The 24,138-nt window shown below is 43.6% G+C and overlaps 1 protein-coding gene across 4 annotated transcripts in view; it reads right to left on the bottom strand.

The window, feature by feature from the left end:
- The window catches only part of NDC80 (NDC80 kinetochore complex component), a 735,052-nt gene that overhangs the window by 680,543 nt on the left and 30,371 nt on the right, over window positions 1-24,138 (bottom strand). The gene's annotated exons all lie outside the window — the stretch shown is intronic.

Below are 24,138 nucleotides of genomic sequence, written 5' to 3'. Positions count from 1 at the left end.
AGGAATTAAAATGGGAAGCCAACATTATCCGCATCTTTCCAGACTTCATTGTGGCAGTGCAACAAGAGAGAAAACAGTTCTCTGGAATCAAGAAAATGCTACGAGAGCTACAAGTACAATATGCAATGCTATACCCCGCAAGACTTAAGATCCAACATCAAAATAAATCATATTTCTTCACATTCCTGGAAGAAGCCGCAAGCTTCATAGAAACACATATTCCCCCAAACAATGGACGTACCTGATAGAAGAGATATTGAAACAATCCTAGGGCAAAACCACCGCCGCTGCGTATAAGAAGTAAGACGACATGGCAAAGACATAGGATTCATGGAGAACCCCATATAGAAGAGGATGAAAGACTATGGCTCAAACATATTGAATGCTTTTATCCGATGCAGTAGGAATAAATGAGAGTAACAAGCCAACCGAAGGTAACACCTGTCAGCGATAAGGGCTTATGCACTGGAGACGCCGCAGCCACCCCTGTAGGAGGTGCTCATGAGATTATCAGGGGGAGAGGGGGTGGACTTAACGGCACAGTTGAAGCTAGGGGGACTGTGAGGGAGCGGGGAGGGACTGATATGGAGATGTTGGGGTGTTATGAAAAAAGGTTAACACAAAAAGCACACAGGTTCTACGCACCGAAAAACTTAAGCATAATGCAGAGAAACATTGGTGTACATATACATTTAAACCCCCCATAGATAATGGCTAAACCTGATAGAAGCGGTATTAATGTGCTGAGCTGGAATGTGAGGGGGCTAGGTTCCAAGATCAAGGGAAGGAAGATCATGGTTTATCTTAACAGACAGACTGCTAGGATAATTTTCCTTCAGGAAACCCACATAGGGCCCCGACAGGGTGAATAGCTGATAACAAATTGGGGGACTCATCAATACTTCACAACCTATTCTAGCAGAGCGAGGTGGACCGCAATATTAATGCATAAGGCGTTGCCGTTCGTTTGCAACAAAGTCGAGTGCGATCCAGACGGGAGGTATGTTTTGCTTCACGGTAATCTCTATGATAGGGAAATAAACACTGACCAACCAGATTTCTATTCCTCAGTGTTTGAAAAGCTAGCAAGATACCCTACGGCCCGGGTGTTGTGTGGGGGGGATTTTAATACAATTCTAGATGTACGACTGGATCGTACATCAACACAGTAGAACGCTAACCAAAGCAGCACAGATGATACATACACATATGACAGATCTACATTTAAGGGACGCCTGGAGAACAATGCACCCCGGCAGGAGGGAATACACTTACTACTCAACTGTCCATGACATGTATTCCAGAATTGACCTGTGGCTGATAGACGCAGATAGCATGGCATGGGTTACAGAAACACACATACATCCGAGATCTTATTCAGATCTCTCCCCGATGCAACTAACTGAAAATCCCGGACAGGACTAGGGACCGACCACCTTCGAGATTCAAACCTGCGGCCTCAAGAGATCTAGTGTATAGGTAATCAATGGCGTAATATATACAGGAATATTTCGAGATCAATGACCCCTCGGTATCGAGTCAAGCTATACCATGAAGGCGTTTAAGGTATGTCTGAGAGGTCAGTCGATATCCACAGAGGGGGGAATTCTCAAAGACATTTGTGCTAGACTGGCTAGGCTGGAGGCACAATTAACATCAATGCAGGATCGATATGCTCAGTCCCCCATCCCCCCACCTGGGCACGGAAATAAAGACCAAACTAGATGAGTTTCGAGAAACAGCAGACCAAGAGATTAGATACTTTGATAGACCCACAGCGGCACGCAGATATGGAGAAGGGGAACGTCCAGGGAAATTACTAGCTAGAATGGTGCACGGAGAAAGAGCCCCCACGAACATACCCTGCATACAATTAACAGATGGTACAATGTCCACAGATCAGAATAAACTAAGAGACATTTTATGCATTTTATAAAGACCTATATTCCCCACAGTGTACGGTCACAGATGCTGAGATAGAACAATACCTCTCCCAGATACCGACAACGCTTAAGCAGAAGCGACTAGGGAATCACTGGAGGAACCCACAACAGTGGCTGAAATAACCAAAGCCATAAAAGCTCTCCCCAATGGGAAAGCCCTGGGCTCTGACGAACTGGGAGCTGAGTTCTACAAAGAATTCAATCTATCACTGGCCCCCAGGCTGCATGCCGTCTGGATGGAAGCATTAGATAGGGTGAACTACCAGAAACTACTAGAGAAGCAATAATCACACTCTTACTTAAAGCAGGGAAACCCCCAGGGGAATGTGGGTCGTATCGTCCATTATCCTTAATAAATACTGACGCCAAAATCCTAGCAAAAATACTAGCGACTAGGCTCACACCATTGATGCCCTATATGGTACATGGGGACCAGGCGGGATTTATAATGGGTAGATCCACAGCTACAAATGTAAGAAGATGCCACCAAATAATGGCCGGGATACCCCCCTACAACTCAAGGAGTAGCAGTCTCCCTTGACATGAGGAAAGCGTTAAGTCTCCTGGCCCTTTCTCTTCTGAGTTCTACGAAACTATGGGTTTGGCCCACGATTCATTAAATGGATCCGAATATTATACACAAGACCCCATGCGAGGATCAAAATTAATGGGTCCCTCACAGACATATTAGAGCTGCGGGGGGGGTACCAGACAAGGTTGCCCACTCTCCCCACTACTCTTCGCTCTGGTTATAGAACCTTTAGCAGATATACTCAGATCGCGTTACAGCACGTTTGGGTTAAGGCTAGAGAGCACGCTCCACATTATAACGCTATACGCGGATGACATTCTATTATACCCAGAACTGCCCAATTATCGCATGCACTGAACTACACTAGCCGAGGCACTGCGTGCCAAAATGAACCCCTGGAGTGCGCTACCCATAACAATGGCCGGGAGGATAGCCTTGATCAAAATGGTAATATTGCCGAAACTTTTTTATATCTTCAGAATGGTGCCGGTATGGCCCGGCCGAGCACTGTTCTCCAAAATCAACAGCGCCTGCACAACGTTTGTATGGTGAGGGCATCCCAGACTGAGTTGGAGGGTGTTAACAGACACTCATCCCAGAGGAGGGTTGATGGCACCGGACATGGAATTGTACTACCTGGCAGCGCAGGCACAACACGCGGCTGGTTGGCCACATGCTTTCTTAACCCTGCCCCCCTACCCCCCTCCTTAAGGGAGCGCGAAGCAACGCTAGTTCTGCATAGGATAAATAAACCCACCCCCACACACTACAATACGAAAAACCCATCCAAGGTTACCATCACAGCATGGTCCAAAATTGCAGACTTATTCAGAACCAGGAAGCTATATCACCCGAGCATGCCAATATGGGGGGGACCCACATACAACCTTTGCTACTGAGAGTGAAATAGCAATGCATTGGAGTCCTAGAGGCGTTACCCAGTGGGGTCAGCTGTTCCCAGATCATAGTTTTATCCAATGGGAGGATGTTAAGGACGTAGTGGGTAACACAACTGCACATAGACAACAATATCACAGGGTGGCGGCCTTAGCACAACAGATGTACCCGACCTTCCCAGAGGAACCTGAGATAAATATGGCATTGGGTTATATATTTACAGGAGGGACCCAGAAAATGACTGCCTCCACTCTTTACAAAACTATACTACAAACAAGCCCAGTGGTAACACACACGGGTAAGGGCAAGTGGGAACACGACCTGGGACAACTGATAGAAGATCAAGAATGGTCCCGGATCTGCGCAATGACCAAATGGATATCTTGTAATTCACGTTTCAAACTGATTCATTATAAAATAGTCCATAGGACACATTACACACCATCCAGACTTAAGCAAATATATCCCACCTCGGCTGGGGTCTGCCCAAGAAGTAACTCTGAAAACGTGAACATATTTCACATGCTTTGGGACTGTTAAGTTGAGACAATACTGGTCTGAGGTTTGTGGGGCACTAGATAAGATGGCAGACCTGCCGGTGGAATGGACACCACGGATCTGCATGTTGGGAGCGGAAGGGAAAATGAACCCAACATGGCGGAAACTACTGAACCTAAGCCTAATAGCGAAAAGGGTCATTTTGATGAGATGGAAAAATGCGCCATCACCTACAATAGAAGACTGGAACAAAGACATGGTGTGGGTAAACGATACCGAAGAATTGTATATAGACTCAGTTATACTACCCTGCAGGCCCAGGAACATATGGTCCAGATATAAGCAATATCTGACGGAACTGACAGACGCTGAGAATCTAAGCACTGATGGAAATTGAACTGTATAAGATAAATGCTTGATTAATTGAATGTTATAAATGTATGTGTATAACCTGTGTGCAAATATAAATAAAGTTGTAAAAAAAAAAAAAGTGAGGATACCCTCAGGTTTCTCACACTGCAGACTCAAATTGGAGAAAGTTTTTTTTAATGTACCTGCTGATTGACAGGCCTGAACCTTTTCCCTGGATGTGCAACACCAATGTGGAAGCTCTCTCTAGATATTTGTACAGTTTGTTCCATTTGGATTCCTTTTGAGAGGAGGGAATCGGAAAGATGACCAGGAAAACAATGTTCTGGGATTGGTGAAACCTTGACCTAATCTTGGGGACAAATGAATTGGCACCACCTCGCACTGGTTCTTAATCAATTGTTGGTACACTTGCTATGCAGCTCAGAGCGATGTATTGGAACTGTATTTTCTATGGAGTCTCAAATGTGCATGCCTTTATCAATTTTCAAAATGTGCACTCATCACTAGCCACTGGCAAGATATCATAGTCTCCTTGCGTGTGAGCAAATAGGTGATGTGTGCATGAGGAGAGGATAAGAGACAAGTGGCTCTATGCCTTGCAAGTAGCTTGCAACTTGAAATGTGTGCCACTGCCTCTAACACTGAACCAGCCTCGTTTGCCAAAGCCATCTTGTAATAACTGCTAGTCTGATCCGGGCACGTACTGCTCCCGTGGCGTAAAGCCTTGGCACAGGTGCGGCCCCTAGAAGAAAAGAAAAAGGACCCTGGAAGAAAAAAAAAGAAAAACAGAACATCTCAAAAAGCCTTTATGCAGTCACGTGTCGCATTGGAAGTTCCCCTCACCTCCAATGTAGAACAGCAGCATTTTGAAGTTTACACTTTATTATCCATGCTTGTGGCTTGCATTCAATGATTTACATTTCAGCTACACCAAATTACTTTCTACATCTTGGTGGAAGTAGAACAGACATCATCCTCTACATCAGTCACATTAAGTAAAAATGATATATTTTACGGATGCAGGATGCATTGTTGAGGGAATGCATAAAGGTATAAATGGACTTTTAACTGAAATGTTTTGGACTACAAAAGGATCTGTAGTGGTAATGTCTGTATTCCACTAATTGTTGTCATCTAATACACTTTTTTCTTTAAATGGTAGTTAGAATGTTCATTAACATGCATGTGTAAAAATAATAAGCATTTTGTCAAACTCTTTCATAATTTGTTTGTTTTACAAACGGCACAATTATCATTCTTAAATAATGTATCCACCTTTTTGCTAATACTTGGTTTCGCTATACTGTTTCTTACAGGTCGTCAACAATCAAGATCTTTAGCAACATACGCCATGTAAACACGCTGCATGGTGAAATGAGCATGTTCAAATATCACTGATTACATCACAATTCCCAGAAAGATACATTCTAGATGTTTCGGAAGTGTTGAAAGTATTGCGGATAATAAAGACGTGGGCGCGGACTAGTCTGACCAGTGCACATGCAATTACTAGTTTAAAGCTGAAGATAATGACTAGCCACATGAGGGCCTGTTGTATATAGTTTGAGCGCTGCCTGCTGGAGATTTTAAAGATGTTGAAATACACCAGATCACCTAATGTTACTGCTTGTGCACTGGCTCTTTTTCAAGTAAGTGATTTTGGACCCAACTTAAAAACACAAAGGAGTAAGTTGGCTGTACATGAAGAGGTGGGAGGCGACTCTGAGGGTGGAAATCCCGCGCACTCACTGGGAGAGAACCTGGCGCATTTTGGTCACCCTGACAAGCTCCATTCACCTAAGAGAAATGTGGCAGAAAGTACTGCTCCAATGGCACATTACCCCTAAGAGGCTAAAGGATATTTATCCGACCACGGACAGACTCTGTTGGCGGGGTTGCCGTCAAGTAGGGGACTGGAAGCATTTCTGGAAAACATGCCCGAGTATCATTCCTTTCTGGAATGAGGTCAAGGTGCAAGTGGGGAAAATGGTCCAAGGGGCAGAAGGCCTAGGAGATAGCGTATGGCTAGCCGGTATATGGGACCCCGCACAGAAAACGTACTCTAAGCGCCAACAGAAGGTGATAATGGTACTACTGGTGGCGGCGGCGGCCTGGTTTGTTATAGTTCAAGGTTGGAAGCAGCAGATGCCACGACCCAACTTCAATGGTTAAGAAAGGTGTGGCTCTTTAGAGGGGGTAGCATGTAAATTGCAGGACACCACCGAGAACTTTCATACAAATTGGGGTCCAATCTTACAATATCTCCAGAGTGACTATATGCTCCAATGGTGCCCTCATAATATTCGTATACTTAATTTGTTTTGAAGTCGTAAGTTAGTGTCCTTGTCGTAAGAAAGGTTGAAAAGCCAGGTTATCTCGAGCCTAAGGGAAGGAGGGGTTGGGGAGGGTAAGAAGGGGGGATGTTGGTATTAGTTGTTTTTTGTAGGTATTAAAATTCAATAAAAAGATTTTTTTTTTTAAAACAAAAAAAACACAAAGGACCTCTGAAGACAACCACAACAAACTTTCTTGGTCCACACAACTGTTTCTTGGTAATGTTGCAGGGTGAAGTTTGCTTAGTTTGTGGGCAGATTTATATACCGGTTCCACCTTCACTACCAAATCAAACCTTTGATAATTTGTACGACTAGAGTTCCAGGAACGCCCACTACAAATACCAGATGAACTAGCTCTTCCCTGCAACAGACAAAGCATGGCGAAAAGAAAAGGCAGCACTGGAAAATGCACTTTCAAGAAAAAAGGCTTTGGGTTGCTAGTGATGGTTCAGTGCAACAGCCCGGATTTAGTGCCAAATATTGCACTTATATTTTGATCTGAAAATTATAAACTGTGGTTACAGAATGTGCTTCCTCTTGCAAGGCAGGGCTGTACAAAATCAATTGAACGGCTTCAATCTCAAGGGTTTGAAGTTGCTGGTAGCAACCGACAGACATGCAAGAACACCCAAAGTCATGCAAGAGAAGTTCCCACAGATCAGGCATCAATTCAATGTTTGCAAGGTTTCTTAATCAGAGAAAATATGGGTTTGGTGATGTGGACACACCTGATACTGTGGAGTAAGTCGTATGATTATATATACACTTTATATTATCGGGGAATGCTGCAAGAACAAAATAAATCCAACCAGGCCCAATGCCACTATTTTGATACACTGTTGTCCATACTAAGAAATTGTGTTCACATGCGCCAATTGCCTTAGAGATATATAGATGAATTGTTCAGCCTTAATAATACTACAGACACATTTCCTTACGTTGATATGTACCAGGCTAGTAGGTTTATTTCTTTTCAAAAACCCTTTAAAACTGTCAGACTTGTTTCCAGCTTCTTGGTCTTTATCAAGGCTTAGATACAATTCTTTAAATTCAATCACATGTTGAAAACACCAAATTCTATATTAATATTGTACAATAAACTGAAATTATGCATAGGTGGTTTAAATTATCCCAAACATATTTAGCACACATGGGTGTAATGAAAATATATATTAGTTGCATAGTATTCAATGAAACAAAACCCGAGTCTGAGACAAAGAATTGCCACAATATCATAAAAGATTAAAAATATGGATGCACATGGTTAGCATCAGACATCTGCATATCGATATACCACAGGCAAGTGGAGAGAAAAAAGGGAAGAAATGAATAGGATTCATTATTGCATTTCTAAATTATGGCAATATGAGTTGAAATGTTCATATCTTCTAAATTACCGATTCTATGCTACTGCACAATTAGATTTTGATGTAAATGGATTGTTATTGGATCGATTCTACCAAGCGTACTTGGGTCTCATCTGTAGTACTGACCTAAAATTGTAGAATTTTAAGATGAGTCACTGACTCCATTCATTATAATAATCGAGAATAGTTACGCAATTCCCTGAAAATAAAGGAACCGTTTACCAATACATATGTCAATTCACTGTATGGCGGCATGGAAATTTACTGAAAAGTCGCTTCTATGCATTAGGACTTGCAAGTCTCTGCTCAATTTCTTAAAATAAAAACCGATACGGTTCAAGAACAGTGTCAATCATATATGTGGTCTATAGAGTGATTATTAGTGCAATGGTCCCAAATGTGTGCAATGTTTAATGCAGCTGCGTGTATGGTTATAGAAGCACCAACATTTTACTTAAGTGTAGACTAATGTAGAAACCAAGTGCCTAAATGGTTGTGTAGTGATCGGATTTGAGTCCCATTTTCATCCAAAAGTTTGATCATAGGAGAAATGTGGTGTTGGATCAGGTATCCTCCATATATATGGATGGGCATCTAACAAGATTAGAGTGTGTGTACTAGAATTAGAAGGATCCATTTCATTATTAGATGACTAATTAATATCAGTCTTTAAGTAAGAAGCAGTATGAGCCTAAGTGATATAGTATCTGACTGCTTGTCATATCTTTCCAAGAAAGTTGAAATTGCTGTGTTTGGCCTTGTCTTGTCGCAATATTTAGTTTCGGCCGCCATTTTGATATTTTGTTTAGATAATTGCAACGTCATAAGTCGTATTTGTGATGTCAAATGCGAACCCAAGTCATGATGTCAGATTGTTGGTTCACAGCGATGAAAAAACGCTTCTAGAGATGTAATGACAATTTTGCCAGTTATAACATAGGCTGCCCAGCTAAGCAATTATTCTAAAAATAAAATGCTGCTAATCTAAAATAATTGAGTAGTTTGCATCTTTGCGAATGGACAAAGAGTGGTGTTGTAGATGTGAATGGTATCCTTGCCACTGTAAAAGGGTGTCACCCTCATTAAACCTACTGCATGTGTGTATTCCCAAAACAACTCCACTATTTTGATGCATTCTATAGTGGACCAATTCAATATTCCTGCATAGTCTAAGGGAACCACAGCCCACTGTGCTAAGTTTGACAATTTGTGCACCTTGCTCCACAATAGCGATTCCTGTTAATATGATTTAGACAATTTACAATTTCTTAGCGATATATTATTCTCAAAGGTAACAAAGAAGAGAAGGGTGAATAAATAGTTAAATATTGAGCAGGGTTACAGTTAGAATATGGTTGTCAAGGACTACGTTGTTTTTGCTTGGTTTCTTGATTCCACTTCCTCAGACTCTGGCTCCTCCTTGTTCGGCCACCTTGTGATTTAGCACAGAGGTATCGCTAAAGATCCACAACTGCGTGGGAAACCAGGAATCCCCCGAGACCCCTCATTGCCATGAGACCCTCTTTCCCCAATTTATGTGGCAGTAGGACAGGGGAGTCAAGTCGAAATGGTGAGAAATGGAAACTAACAGGCGATGTGCAGGGCACTGGCAGGTGGAGTACAAGGCAATGTGCACGCAGCAGCCAACAGGACGTAGAAGACACAGGATCGCTGGATAGGCAGAATACAGTACAAGGACAGCAAATGCACAGAAGGATTGGCAGGTCCAGAAAAGGGGGCAATGGGCCAAGGAAGGAGCACTAGAAAAATCAGGGCAACAAGGGACTGAACTAGTACAGAAGAAAAGGAAGAAAGGCTGGACTGAAAGGACAGAACAAGGAACAAAAAGGTTAAAAGTAGAACAACAGGAGTCAGAGCACAGGGCAGGGTACTATTGGGGCATTGAGACTAACTACTACACAGCGGAAGCCGGTATTTATGACTGGAAGGCAGGATGTGCACATCACCATGGCAACTAGTAAACCAAGCTGGGAGCGAAGAGCGATGCAAGGGGGCATGACAGTGGTGCTGTTGTATTAATCAAAGTGCAGAACTGCAGTCAGCTGAGGGAGGCTGACCATGACAGAGCAATGTTATTGGAGCTCAGGGTCTACGAGCAGATGACTGCCCTATTACTTTGCTGCAGGAAGTGGCCCTTTAAAAACTATGCAGTTGGCAGACGCGAGAGTCCGGTCATAGTAAAAAATATAATCAAGTAAGCCGACTTTTTTTTAATAATCTGCCCTCACTGCTCTCAATACCGGAAAGACTTCCTCTACTCTCCTGCTGGGAAAAAGTGTAAAGGCTTAAACGCGACTTAGCCTTTGCACGCCGCCGCTTTGGTTATGTCTCCAAATAATAAAGGCCCTTTACAACTCCTGAGTTCCTCTAAGCCAACAGGCACGATAACTACTTTACCCGGTCTTCAACAGGTAGAGGAAGAATGGGGTGAACCAACACATACAACGCAAGGAAGCCTTGCTCAGGATAGTTTTGACAAAAATCGTTATCCATCAAAGTCATTACCGCCTCTTCATAACAACAATTACTAACGAGCGCTCTATAAAATCTGAAATGTAAATGATATGCCGGCTTTGCTGTAATCCACTTATTGCAGCACCCCACCGGTGATCAGGGCATTTTTGCGCACCCTTTCTCAGCAAAGCACAGCTGTGCCGATTCAAAATTCGATCATGGCCATCTTTTCCATCATGGCCACCGCCGCAACTACAGGTACTGGAGTGCCTGTCCTACCCGCCCATCCTCTGCACCGATTGGGCCCAGCCTACATCTTTAGGCCCATTCAGGGGATCCAGCCAGCGAAAGTCAGACCCTCCGTCAAGGCCCTCTCCTAAGGCCCTGTCTGGTCGTGTGCACCCCCTGCCATGTTCCCCGTATTCCACCCACACCTGCCTTGAAACTAACATCCCGCACCCCGGCTAAGCCCTCAACATCCTCATCACTTGCGCATCTCATGTTCTATCTCTCCCCATCTCCCTCATGGTCTACTATAACCTGCCCTCTCTCAGTTGCTCACTCCGACCCAGCGCTGTTGGCATTACACTTTCTGCCAGGACATGCTTGCAAACTCTGTGGCATCTACGTTGCTCTTGCGATTCTCACACTTTGTGCCATTTGATTTTTGTCTGTACATCCCCACCTGAACTCACACAGAAGACGTTACTCCCCTCCCCCCTCACAGTGTTGCAGAACCTTGTGCCTCTGTGTTTTAACATTGCTTTGACACGGTCTTCCTCCCCCACTACTCTCTTATACAGCCCTTGCCCCTCGTCTCTCCTATTTTCCTGCTAATATTTGTTGCCTATATTCCCTTACTGTTTATGCAGATTAATTAAGCCGTTCTACTTCCTTTTCTGCAACCTGAATCTTGTTATGTCTTAACCTGTGCTTTAACTTGCTTTTGTGCTGCATTTTAGGGCTTCACTAGAAAGTACCTCTTGCATTTTGTGTGCTAGATATTTTGGTCATTTTCTGTGTGGAACATCTGTGCTCTGCCAGTCATTGTGTATGTCTGAACCTTCCTTTCTTGTGCCTCTAGGTCTGCTGGCCTCACTGAGATACTGTTATTAGTGCTTTTCTCCTGCTCCGTTTGGCTATTAGGCCGCCAGGTGAGTTATATCATGCACTGTGCAGTTCGGTCCATCTCCCTCTGTGCGCACCCCCTAATCCTCTGCCCCCCTCTCCCTATTCTGCTCATCTCTCCTATATACTCCAACTGCTTCTCCATCACCTATCCCCCTCTCTCTCGAAGTCTGGAAGGAAGGAATTTTAAAAAGTCATAGTCTCCAACCCATGTCTGCCCATTGCAGACACCTACATCAATGCTACCCCCAGACAGACCGTCACTGAAATTCTCTGTCGTTCCTTCTCCTGACCTATGGACTGCCCATATGGTCTCCGCCCTCTCCTTTCTCTTCCTCTCCCATTAATGGTGGCACCAGATGCAAAGTGCTCTTCTCACTTATCATCCAGGTGCATCATCAATGTGGATCATAATGCACTATAATAGCCCAGGGCTCTCAGCCCAATCTTCTTCTTGACAGGCGTCTACCGTCTCTTTTCAACTCGCCCAACCCCTCATCCTGCTGCCCCACTGCCCTTTCCCTCCCCCCTTTTATCCCCCATCCAGTGGTGGTACCCCCCACCCCTGTACCCCACTCAGAAAACATGTAAAGGGAGTAACCAGCTACACTTAGCTACCCTCAACTCTTGCTCTGCTGTCAAACACTCCTCTGACATCAGTTTCCTCCTTGAAGACCTTGTCCTAGACGTCCTTGCTCTCACTAAAACATGGTTCAAGGCCAGCTTTGTCGCGCTTTTGACACCCTTCTCCTTGATGGCTACAAGATACTATCCAATCCCAGGACAGCTAAGTTTGGGGGGTGGAGTGGACCTGATTTTTCCTGAGTGGGTTCCGGCTACCATCTTTTCCACTCTATCCTACTCCTCCTTTGAATGCTTTGTCTACAGGTTGTCTGTCTCCTACCCTCTCCCTCACTTCGATCTACAGGCCCCACCATCCTCTCCAAGAAGAGGGCTTATTTCCAAGCCCGCATCTCTAGGGCCACCAATAACACGGCTGAACTTTTCAAAATCTGCAAGAATCTTGTCAATCCTTGTTTCCTCCTCTCCTCTTCCCTCTCAGAGCCACAGCACTTGCCTCCCAGTTCTCCAAATCTCAGGACATCCTGTCTGCATAGTCCTCAACACCCCTTCTCACCCCCTCTTCTCTTGCCTACCTTGCCCCCCCCCATACTGTCCTCCTCCTCTCCCACTGCAACGGATGAGGTCTCTAGAGTAGTCCGCTCCTCTCCTTCCCCCAGAAGCTCACTGTCTCCCGAGCCCTGGTTCTCTCGAAGCTGGACTACTGTAACAGCCTCTATCTTAATCTGCCTGCCTCCACTCTCCGCCCTCTGCAACTCATCCAGAACAGAACTGCGAGACTTGTCCTTGGCCTCAAGCCCAGGGACCGTATCTCTCCAGGACTGAAATCTCTACACTGGCTCCCAGTGGCTGCGAGGATTAAGTTCAAAACCCTCTGCATTGTCCACAAGGCCTTCTGGGGCCTGGGGCCTAAATACCTTCAACTCTCTCTTCCTAAATATCTTCCTTCCAGAGCCCTACGCTCATCCGTCTCCAACTCCCTCAGGGTCAGCCGCTTCTCGAAGCAACGAGCTGGGGGTAGATCTCTCTCCGCGGCAGGGGCCTCCCTCTGGAACAGCCTTCCTGCCTCCCTGAAACTTGAGGAGAACCATCTCCGGTTCCGGAAGCACCTCAAAACCTTCCTCTTCACTTCTGCTTTCTCTCTCCCTCTCCCCTGCTAAATTCTTCACCTAAACTGCACTGATTCTGCAACTGGGCCACTCTCACCGACCTCGGTCCTGGGCCCAGTCACTCTTCACTTGCACTGCCTCCCTGGCAACCCCTGCACTGCGGGACTGTCTCTGTATCCCTACAGCCCCCCCCCCAGCACTTGTCTGCACTTACCTTGCACTTGCCACCAGCTGGCCCTATTTATTTATTATTTTATTTCTACTCTACTTATTTGTACTGCACTCCCCCACCCCTCCCCCTTCCCCTTGCACTTTTTCCCTTCCCCCTACCCCTGCACTTGCGGGGTCTGAATGACATCTGGCCTAGTAGGATCCTTGTCTGTCTTCCCCTTGTTCCCCCCTCCCTGCCTCGTCGCGCCTTGAAACACTTGTGTATAGGCGCGTTACAAATGCCATATCATTTATCATATCAAGGTCTCCTCAAACCGGTGCGCCCCAGCTCCTTCGGGAACTATCTAGGACATCTCGGACATCTCCATCCCCATTGCCCCTTCCTTGGCTGACCTCTGTAACCACTTGGTTACTACTGGCTCTTTCACACAACCCCTCAAGCACTCCTTGTGCACCCTTTCCTAAAAACGCCATCTGCAGACCCTTCATGCCCAACTAACTCACTCAGTGGAGAAGATGGTCATCTCCCAACCCACCATACCAAACTGGCAGACTGCCTCCACGACCACCAGTCTGGTCTCAGAGCATCCAGAGGCACAGAACCTGCTCTCCGGAACACCTGTGAAGGTCTGCTCTCAAACCTAGATTCAAACGCTCCCTCTGTTCTGATCCTTCTCGATCTTTTGACACGGCCAATCATGCCATCCTCATAAATAGTCTCCGTGATACACTTGGCATAACGGACCGGGCACCGGCATGGCGGACCTCCTTCCTTTCAAACCGACCCCATCAAGTGCAATTGGGCCCTTTCCTCTCCTCCACCTCACTCTCTACCTGTGGCGTCCCTCAGGGCTCTATCCTATCGCCATTGCTCTTCAATATCTACCTTGCCCCTCTGACCAACTTGACCTCCACCTTCTCTCCTCACTTCCAGCTATATGACACTCTACTCTCCTTTGAGCTCCCTTCTACCTCCTCTCCTTCCTCTCTCATACCCCATTGCCTGACTGCTATTCAGGCATGGTGCTCTGCTATAGATCTCTGCCTTAATGCCAGTAAGACCGAGATCCTGTTTATTGGGACACCTGCTCCCCATTTTCCTCTCCCTCTCTGGCCACTGTGAGAGACCTGACGGTGTCTCACTTACTATTCCTCGCGGATCTGTCATCCAGGTGGTCAGGACACGCAGATCGTGATTGGATCCAGTACCTTGGGGTGGACAAGTGCGGGTTCACCTGGATGGGAGGTGGGGGAGGCAGGTTCTTCGGGCTCACCTGGATGGGAGGTGGGGGTGGGGTCTTCAGGAGTGGAAGTGGGACACCGAAGGGTGAGACATGGTATCCCCTTCCTTTTGACACATTTTTTACCCATCCTGTCCAGTAGGATACTTAGAAACTCTACCCCCGCCCCCTTTTCAACACTAACACTTTCTCAACTTGTGAGTGACAATGGACTAATATCAGAGCTGTTAACCCAACAGACAGAGTCAGGCAACTGCCGACAACTACACATACCTGACTGCACTTTCCCATCCCAACTGGGATAAAATGCAGAGTACAAAAGCACACTCTGAGCAAGGACGAATGCATGAGGACACAGCTATTCCAGGACAGCAGTTCAAACAGAGGAGAAAGGCGGCAAGACCTGAAAGGACATCGAGGGAGTTGCCCTTGCCCTTTTCAACCCAGACCCGCAAAGCCTCTGACCCAAGAAATTTAAGACCAGGAATCGCAGCTGGCGAATGGCGTGACAGATGTCAGCAGTACCTGGCACCCTCCCGCACTGATAGCCAGGGCGGGGAGACGTGGTTGCCTTTGTGGTACTGTCCTTGCCTCCAGTGGCAAAAGAAACGCCAACGAGTTCAGCACAGCCGGTGAGTCGGAAGAACTTGATAGTGGGCCGGACTGTGTTAGACCTAAAGTTGCAGTGGCAACATAAAGAAGATTAAGAGACAGAGGTCTTTGTGAACAAACTTGGTACCAGAGATAGTGATCCGACGCCATGTAGGTACTCATTTGAAGGCCTCATTTTGAAGGCCTCGGGCTGGTACACCTCTCCTGAACAAGGATGGTATTGAATGTTAAAATAGTGAAACTACAAGTAACAAGAGGCCATAGATATAGCCAGCTTGAAGCGTCAAGGTGGTCATACAAACGTCAGGCCAAACCCCTAGAAGCTGTGAACTGAGGGAAATTGGGGAACTGGCGTTTGCACCCGGCTGAAGGCGAACGCCGTACCAACACTGATTGTGAAAGCACGCACTTGCCATAGGCTAACGAAGTGACCCAGCGAGACATGATCGCCCTTTAGAAATCTTTGTTTTAAAGGTGGAAAATGCTGTGGAAGGTCCTAGCCCGGATGATGGGGACATAACAAAAGGTGGTTTTTTAAAAAGACATGGAGACTTTTGAATATTACAAATAAGGAACTTGATTGAAAGACTATTAACGTAACAACATTTTGACGACTGAACCCTAATGAGGGATGTCCACAGTGAATGGCTGGCCTGAGCCTGATTGAGAGAGGCTAACCACCAAGAGGAGGATCGACGCCCGGCTGAGGGGGATCCAAGGGTGAAGAGTAATCACCCTACGTGAAGGTTAATCAAAGGAACGTTTGTTTTGTTGTTTTGGCGGAAGAATAATCACTCGACGTGAAAGTTATCAGAAAGAACAATTTTTGTTTTGTTGGTTTTGCAATATCAGGCCCCTCTGAAGCAAGTGACTTTGCATGAGAAGAGACTTGGGCACAGAAGGCCCTGACATAGAGGAAAGGAACTGTAAGCTTGTGGCAGGAGCCTAGGCGTGTGCTGTGCTCAACAGTCCCGCTTTGTCCCGTGCTAAGAAATGTGGGGAAGGGAGACCCCGGCCATAACATTCTCTCTTTTCTTGTGAACATTATCCCACACTATTTTGTAGCATAGCGGTAAGGATTGGCAATAGGTTTTCTTAGTATAGGCCCTTTTTATTTGACTAGACTCCACTAGGACTGCATTATGTGATGGTCGTATCTTGCTCCCATCTTAAATTTATGTTTAGATTAGGCGTTTAGCTTACATATTTTACAGTTTAATAAACACACTTAAACTGTGATCACTTGTGTCTTTCTGCATTCGTCCTTTCCTCACCTTCCCCCAGAAGCTCAATGTCTCCAGAGCTGTGGTTCTCTCTATGTTGGACTACTGCAACATCCTCTTCCTCAATCTGCCTCCTTCTTCCCTTTGCCTTAAACTAATCCAGAATAGGGCTGCAAGACTTATCCTTGGCCTCAAGCCCAGGGACCGCATCTCTCTAGCCCTAAAACCTCTCCACTGGTTCCCGATGACTGCAAGGATCAAATTCAAGACCCTTTACATCATCCACAAGATTGTCTGGGACCTCCCTACATCCAGCTTTCTGTCCCTAAATACCTCCCTGCAAGAGTTCTTCAGTCCTCTAGTTCCAACTCTCTGCAGGTCAAACTTTTATCCAAGCAGAGAGTGGGAGGTAGATCCCTTTCCTCGGCTGGTTCCTTCCTCTGGACCAGCCTCCCTGCTCCCCTCAGACTTCAGTCGGATCTTCTTAAGTTCCAGAAACTTAAGAAGACTTTCCTCTTCGCCTCCTCCTTCCCTATCCCCCTCCCGTGCTAATCTCCCTCTGCTGCCGAGAATGGCGCCTGGTCCTTTATGAGTCTTACAGAGGCCAATGAAGCAGGAGACTAGATGGCAAACCTAGTCACACAGCCGCTCACCGTTACACCCAATACGGGTAATGCAATTTATAGCAAAAAGTTCTTCCAATATAAAGATGCTCTCCTCTTGGGCAACTTATGTCAACTTTCAAAAAAGTTCCCAAAGAAAGTGCGAGTCTTGATTAGATGGATAGTTGTTTATCAACAAATAAGTTTAAAAAAACAAAACACTAATTCAATCTTAGTGGGGACGCGGCCAACACATCTCATGGTGAGAGTAGACTTAATGTGCCAATGCATTTCGGAGATTTAATCTCCTTCATCAGGGTTGTAATATTGTCATATCATAATGGCAAAACAAATAGTAACATAACCAAGTCATAGAATGTGGAGCAGTCATACCAGAATATAAAGATTAATACAGTAACAATGCAAAACACGCAGTCAAAAAATTGAAGAAATGAAAAAAATAAAAAAATAAAAAAGACAAATCACATACCAGAACGTAGGTAAACTCAAATAAAGTTGGAGAGCAATATGGGGAACAAAAGAAAAGGAAGAAAACAATGAATGTAACAGTTCTAGATAGACATGGGTGACCACGTAGCTGTTAAAGAAAGAGGAAGTATACCTCTCGCGTTGTGTGCAGCCAAAAAGTTACATGGGGCTATGAAAATAGCAGGCGTGTGGTCTTCGAACGGAACACACGATCCAACACTGGACACAATGGCAATCTGTGGGTGTAAGGCCAAAGTAAATAAAAGGAATGAATATCAGGAGATCCTGATTATAGAGGGAACTGTTGGCGAGCATACCTGTGATCGCAGTACGAGAGCTGCGGCAGCCAAGGAGACGCCGCTTAGCATCACCGGGTTAGAGGCATTGCTATGGAAACTGTTATAAATATAACCACGTGACCGCATCGCGTCTAAGGAATGGCGCGATGCGGATGATTCTTGAAAGGTCGCAGCATGTGCGGTTATATGGCTAGCAATGAACAAAAAAAAAAATATGTGTGAACTCAAGACAGAAAGGAATTATGGAATTTGTACAAACAAAAATAAAAATAAGGAAAATCATAGACATGAAAGAAATACTCATCCAATGAAAACGCTAAAGACATGCGTGTGTGCAAGGGAAATGCTAGTAAAATGCTGGTAAAGTAAAAACGCAAAATAAAAACGCAAAAGGTGTATGTGTATGCAAGGGACTAGTCAAACGACTGAAAATAGGTAGATACTTTGGAGCATGCATTTATGTCGCGGGTGGCGGCAACCGTGGATGCCACCTTCGGTCCCAGACAAAAAGTCAGGGAATTGCGACATATGTGCAAAGGCGCAGAAAAGCACTGAGTACTAATCAACAGATGGAATGACAGATAACAAAAAACAACTGTAGGTGTCATTGAACAGCGTAGGCATACTACACATGAAAAATGGTACAACAGGTTAAGACAATGAATCATCATTTTGCACGAGAACAGAAGCACTTATGAACTGAAAAACTCGGTAGTGTATACATGTGATACAGTGAAGCAAAACAACTGAGGTATCATACACAATGTGAGAAACCAACACATAGAATACATAAGTACATCAGGTATTAAATATAACAATGATAGTTAATCTCTTCGTTGAGCCCATTGGGATAAAGGCTCCCAAGTCTATCGATCCAAAATGTTTCTCTTCTATTGAGCCACAGGCCCATATCCTCATGTGGATTGACTTTGCTCAACACTTCCAGTATCAAGAACCTGATTTGTGTCAGGTTGTGGCGTTTCTCACTCCAGTGACGAGCCACTGCTGAATTAGGATTTGAGTTACGAATACAGGAGCGATGCTCGTTCCAACGTACTTTTGCTGCTCTCGTGGATTGGCCTACGTAATATTTCCCACAGGGGCACTTGATGCCATCAATGATATTTACACTGTCACAAGTACCAAATGTTTTAAGAAACGTTTTTTTGCCTGTGTGAGGATGGTATACGATGTTGCCCTTTATTACCAGATTACAGTTGGCGCAGTGCAGACAGGGAAATGTCCCGGTGCGTTGGGTAATAGGTTCTTTCATAGGGGGTCTTGTATGAACCAATTCATCTCGTAGATTCCTACTCCTCTGGTAAGCAAATACCGGAAGTTTGTCAAATAAATTCTGTAGAGAACAAAGTTATGGCAGAAAAAGTCACAAGTCCAGAGCGCTTATACAGTGATTAAGAAAATAAACATCTTTTTTTTTTTTTATTGTTATAACTGAACTGAATCAGCTTTACAATATTTCAATATTATCAATTCTACATTTCCATATTTCTAAAAAAAAAAAAAGTACACATATACCTGCATACATTCAATAGGGTTAAATTGACTATCACCGTTAGACCATACATTAGAAGGGGTCATCTAATCAAACATTGTAAACATTGCAAACACTGCCGTAAGGGCTTTATAAAGTAAAATAAGTAAAATAAGAAAAGGGGAGCTGACATAGTTTTTAAAATTAAAAACACTTGAAATAGTTACACTTAAGTCACAACGGAATAGAGGTCAGAGACACCTCATGCCCCTTTAGCACTTCACTTTAAAAACCAATAAAATTGCTCCAAGCTGCCTTACAATTTGTTTCTTTACAAAACCCTTTCAATTCTTAGGTTCTGATTGGTCAGGTCATGCCCATCTCTGCAGAATCAACATCTGTTGATGTATATGTACTTAACATTTCAGATATGCGGATAGTAGGTCATCTTTTAATCAGTTTCCTAATAAACATCATCTTTACCAAGGAGTGCTCATCTAACTATTTCCTCATTATTCTCTTCAATCCGGGTTTTCTTCCTCATTTTAACTTTCTTCCTGATTACTTGTCGTCTAATCTTAGATCATTTAAGAAAGAAATAGTAGCAAGCCTTAGAGTGGTTGTACGTCCACAATAAATTAGCCACCAAAGGGATTCTGTTGTAATTTGTGTATATTCATATAGCAGTGGTTTAAAATATAGCTCCTGTTTTTGTTTAAGAGCTACACATTCTGTGAGAAGATGGCATAAGGTTTCCGGTATATCATTAGTCTTACAGAACCGGCATACATTTCTCTCATTTGTTATCAGTTTGCGTTTGGCTTCCAAATCTCTTGTCTCATATAAGTTAAACCTCAATCTCATGAATTTCTTTCTGTGTTCATATGTCGGAGATCTGAGTAGATACGGTTCCACTACAGCACACCTTTTATGTAAGAAGGCGTTTTTCGGGAAGTCGAGATAACTCATACATGTCTCTCGGGTGCGAGACCAATCTTGAATAAATATCTTAGTTTTTACTCTGCCTGGATTCATAATAAGATCGTCTAGAGAGAGTTCAGCTTCTGCAAGAGCTTCAATTGTGATATGGCGCCATTTCATCATAAACTGATCGTTGGTTGTAAATACATAATCGGCAAGCGTGTTTAACAGTTTAGGTCTACCAGAGGCTAAAATGCATTTCCTGAATAGTGATATCATTTGCCAGGTGTAGCGCGCATATAGAGATATCAACCCTATTTCAGTCCTAATCCAAGCTATAGGTACACATTTTGGTAGACCTAGAATTCGTTTCCAGAATTTACTCTCATAGCGCTGCCATATATTTCTTACTATATAAGGCTTTGTTTCAGCTCCATAGAGTAACACTGGGGTTACTTTCTGCTTGAAGTATGTTAGCGCCGGGATAATAGTGAATTTACCATATTTGCCCTGAATAATTAGGGCCTGTGAGATCATCATATCCAATTTCATATTAAGGTTCTGTAAGAATATTTTGTTACTTGGACCATCAATAACAACTCCTAGATATTTATATTGCGTTACTCTTTCTAGAGCCTGGTCTTGTAAGCTCCACTTAAGTGTTTTTTGTTTCTTATTTCTAGGTCTTCTTATAGTTGGATTACAGATCATTACTTTAGTTTTATTCATGTTTACAGTTAGCATGTTCTTAGTAACATATCTTGCAAGTGCATCAAGCAGATTTTGTAGGCCGCGGGGTGTCTTTGATATTAGTACCAAATCATCTGCATACAACAACGCGGCAATTGGTTTCCCTGCCAATTTTGGAGCATCGGACATTACTTCCTTAAAGGCTTTGCATATATCCGAGATAAAAAAATTAAACAGGGTTGCTGCTAGTATGCAGCCTTGTCTTAGCCCTCTATAAGTTGTAATCTCCGAGGTAAGCAGGCCTTCTAAGTTCAGTCTCACTCTTATGGTGGTTTCAGAGTGTAGCATATTAATCAGAAGATTAGGTACAAGGGACATTCTTCACGGTCTAATTTATCCATTAATATAGATCTTACCACTGAATCAAATGCTGCTCTGAAATCGACAAACACAAAGTAAAGCGGTTGTTTTTGCATATTGTGATGTTGGATTAGAGCAGTAATTGTCAACAGATTTATTGACGTCCCCATGCCTGGTACAAATCCTGTTTGATGCGGATCTTGTTTCTCGCATGCTTTAACCCAATTGTTAAAGTCTCTCAGGATAAACCTACAAAAGATTTTACCCGGTATGTCCAAAGTGCTATGGGTCTATAGTTAACAGGTTTGGATCTATCGCCTTTTTTAAAAATAGGAACCACCACGGACGATTTCCAGGATTTTGGAATGCAGTTGGTTTGTTGTACGTGTGTAAAGATATTATATAGTATCATAGCCCAGATCTCAGGGTGCTGTTTCATCATACAATTGGTTAGGCCATCAGGGCCCGGAGCTCTTGAATTGGTGGCTTTTGTGATATACATCAATATATCTTCTATAGATATTTGTAATAACTTCATATTATCGTTTGCTGACACAGGGCTATTTTGCTTGACCTTTGGATCAGCATAGAGCTCTGTGTAGTATTGAACCCACACTATTTCAGGTACCCCATTGATCTGTACCGGGCCCTGTTTCAAATGTGTAGCCGCATTAAGAAGGGTCCAAATTTGGGCTATATTTTTAGTCATAATTTCTTTAAGAATTTCTTCCCCATCAGTCTGGTATAAAATGCATTTATGTCGGCGTACCCATGCTGTATATGCACGTTGAAGCTTACGAATTGTATCGAACCTTATACTTATTGGCAGTAATAGTGCTACTTTCTTATCTCGTCTCAATGTTGCTTTCCGTTTTTGCACCTGTTCATTTAGACAATGTCTGGGCGCAAAATACGTATGCGTACGTGTCGTCGCGTGCACTCTAAACATTTGGAGTGTAACATTATATGGCTCTTTAGTCCACAAGTTACCCATCTGTTTTCCCAATAGTTCTTTGTTCAATTCAGTCAGCGAGAGGTCATTCCACTTAAATCGTGTTCTAGAGTTGTTTGCTGTTAGATGAGTTACATAGCGTTCTGTTTCTGTAATTAAAGGTTCTTTTATACAATTCCATTGAACAGTTAACATGAAGTGATCACTCACTTTCTGTGGTATCACTTTAAATGTAACAATATTTTGGAACATAGTTTTATCAGTATAAATGTAAGCAATAGTAGAGCCACTAGACCCCCTACGCCAAGTTTGACTAAAAGGTATATCATCAGGTATAGCGCCATTAAGCATCATCATATTTCGATTGCACATCACATTCGCCCATGTTTCATACATTGGTCCTTTTTTCATATTGGGTACTTCCATACATTGCATATTTAGGTCACCTACGAGAATAACATTTGTTATTTCTGGGGCCATGGAGATTAGATTAAAGAGATTCTCCAGTTCTTTAATGAACGTCTTATCAGTTATTGCAACTGGATTCCGGTAAATATTAATAATAGCAAAACACCCACCAGCGTATGAGATTTTAGCTAGTTGCATAAATATATTGGGGGCCGCCCATGGGGTGATAGATAGTCCTCTTCCCATTTTAGTGGCAATCAACAGCCCAGCCGATGGTCGTCCTTTTTTATTTGCTTTGGCAGCCACGAAGGCTATTTCGTGATTGTTCCATACTGGACAATCCACCAGCCAAGTCTCTTGTAGAGCCACTATGTCGTAATCATTCAGTGTGTTGCCATCTTCTACCAGGAGATGGGTATGACCACAGGTATTCCAGCTAGCTAATGTCAACATGACAACTTGTCGCTCCTTGCATTATGATCTTTGGTGATCATTTCTATAGTCATTATTCTCTGGTCCTTTTATCATCCTATTTGGATCTCCTATATTTTGCTTGTTGTAAATATTTAGAGTTCTCGTTGTTACAGTATCATTTGGAGCTTGTATTTGTTCAGAGTTCATTTTAGTTGATAGGGTTGTAGGATCAACTGCTAACAGAAATCCCATGGTAAACAGTTCCATCCTTGCTTGCCAAATGGTATTTCTTACAAGATTGGATGAAATCCATAAACGTACGGCATCTAGCTTCTCCTCATTTAAAAATTCAACTTGTTGTATATCAGTTGATGAGATGTCTCTCAGCTCTTCAATGTCTTCAAATATTGTTAACACACTTGTTCTATTTAGGTCATACGATATATAAGGCGCAGGGCGACATTTAAAAATGAATCTATGAAATAGTTTAGGATCGAGTGCATGTTTTAGTTTCCTTTCTACCTCTCCATTCCCGCGTTCTATCTCAAGTCGTGAGTTGGATCCAGCTTTCTTCTCACCAATTTGTGTTACGTTTGGTTGCAATGTTGGGGTATTGTTAGTAAATTGCACTTGACCCTTCTCCACTCTGGTGTTTATTAAAGGAACTTGTTCTTGTTTCCATCTTAGATATTCATCTATCGATCTTTGAATCGTCTCTCTAATATCTTTCATAATATCTACAGCAGTTCTTTAGTTAATATAATGCTTGGATTTTCAGTCGTTGTTATATCACTGCTCTTTAAAGAATTTTCTTGAGCAGCTCCCACCAGAGCTGCTGTAGGTGTAGCATTAATTGCCGGGTTACTCACAATTCGTTGTGCTTGCAGTTGTTCCTCAATCCCTTTTTTAGCTAGTAACGACACTAAGTGATCTAATGGTGCATAGTCATTGGAGGGTGCAGCATTGAGAAGTTGACTGGATACCGGTTCTCTAGACTGTCTTAAGTTCGTACGATTAACATTTAA

This window comes from Ambystoma mexicanum, chromosome 7p (assembly GCF_040938575.1).
Source record: "Ambystoma mexicanum isolate Mex_15411 chromosome 7p, UKY_AmexF1_1, whole genome shotgun sequence".
Classification (NCBI taxonomy): Eukaryota; Metazoa; Chordata; class Amphibia; order Caudata; family Ambystomatidae; genus Ambystoma; species Ambystoma mexicanum.
Note: the sequence above shows the minus strand (reverse complement) of the source record. Positions and strands in the feature narration are given on the sequence as shown.